The sequence below is a fragment of the Triticum aestivum genome, chromosome 5B (assembly GCF_018294505.1).
Source record: "Triticum aestivum cultivar Chinese Spring chromosome 5B, IWGSC CS RefSeq v2.1, whole genome shotgun sequence".
Taxonomy (NCBI): Eukaryota; Viridiplantae; Streptophyta; class Magnoliopsida; order Poales; family Poaceae; genus Triticum; species Triticum aestivum.
The window spans coordinates 87,350,316-87,351,873 of NC_057807.1; the positions used below are offsets into that span (position 1 = coordinate 87,350,316).

The following is a 1,558-nucleotide window of genomic DNA, read 5'->3' on the forward strand; positions in this document are numbered from 1 at the left end:
CGACGATGGACGCCGAGACGAGCACGTGACACCACTGCCACCCTGTCTTAGGGTAACGCGATTCGAGGCGGACATCGTCGCGGGAGCGACGACGGACGCCGAGACGAGCACGTGACACCACTGCCTCCCTGTCTTAGCGTAACGCGAGTCGAGGCGGACGTCGTCGCGGTAGCGACGATGGACGCCGAGACGAGCACGTGACACCACTGCCACCCTGTCTTAGCGTAACGCGAGTCGAGGCGGACGTCGTCGCGGTAGCGACGACGGACGCCGAGACGAGCACGAGACACCATTGGTTTTTTCTCTTCCATGCTGTAGCACAGAGTCCATAAGTTTCATTGTTGTTGATTTTTGGGCAGTTACATATTTAAGTGCAACCTGTTTTCTTGTTCACGCTGATTTTCAAAGACCAAACTATTTGTCAGATAAAGACAACTCATTTCACCATTGGTTTTTTCTCTTCCATGCTGTAGCACAGAGTCCATAAGTTTCATTGTTGTTCATTTTTGGGCAGTTACATATTTAACTGCAACCTGTTTTCTTGTTCACGCTGATTTTCAAAGATCAAACTATTTGTCAGATAAAGACAACTCATTTTTAGCAGTTCATAATATTGTCGCTGTTTAGGGTCTAGTGTTTTCTTCCTTGGTTTTGCATCACGACGCTTCACCCATGTTTTGACTATTTAAGTTGGTGTACAACTGTGCATGGTATGTAAATATAATAGTCTGTTCTAACCTATTCTCTGCTTTTTTTCAGAGCGTGAGCTCCGACCATTCAGAAAAACAGGGACATTGTGAATTTACTAGATTGCGACAAGTCTAGACAGGGAATAGGCCGAGTTTGCAATGAGCAGCTTGCAGAGCTACTATGGCCTGAGTTCTCAAAGAGGAGATGACATGGATTTAACTACATTAATGTCCTTGTACAGCAAGGGAAGCTCCCAAGGTATTGGAAGTGAAATACTCCCAAATTCTTCTTCTCCACCTTGATAGTACACAAAGCATTGGCGGAGGCAACGGGGCGACCAAAGAATTAGTTCATTGGTTCCATACGCCATGGCAGAAAGTGGAGGCCGATCCCCGGGATGACCCTTTCTGCCGGATTCAATTAAGATGATCAAAAGTTTTTTGCCGAGGCCTATTTTCCGGTATGCGTTTGAATTTGGACACAGACTCAGAGAACGCTGGGATCTTCATGTGGTGGAGCTCCAAGTGGACCTTCAACCATGAGTCCTTCACCTGTCCGTTGCTCGATGGTCTGCCCAAACCTGTGCCGGGTCGTACGATGAAAGCTGCTTTGACTGAGTTCTAGTCAATGTAGCGGCACAATAGGAGTTATTTTTGTATTACCACTCTGCTGTTGCAAGCTTCATCTGTGATCTGTTATGTCATTCATATGAGCTAAGTTGAGAGGGAAATGGAAGAGGAGGCTTGGTTCGACACCACTGCCTCCCTGTCTTAGCGTAACGCGACTCGAGGCGGACATCGTCGCGGTAGCGACGACGGACGCCAAGACGAGCACGTGACACCACTGCCTCCCTGTCTTAGCGTAACGC

The 1,558-nt window shown here is 48.0% G+C and overlaps 1 pseudogene; it reads left to right on the top strand.

Moving 5' to 3' along the window:
• The window catches only part of LOC123114672 (uncharacterized), an 18,348-nt pseudogene extending 16,928 nt beyond the window's left edge, over window positions 1-1,420 (top strand).
• Window positions 1,421-1,558: the final 138 nt, after the last annotated feature.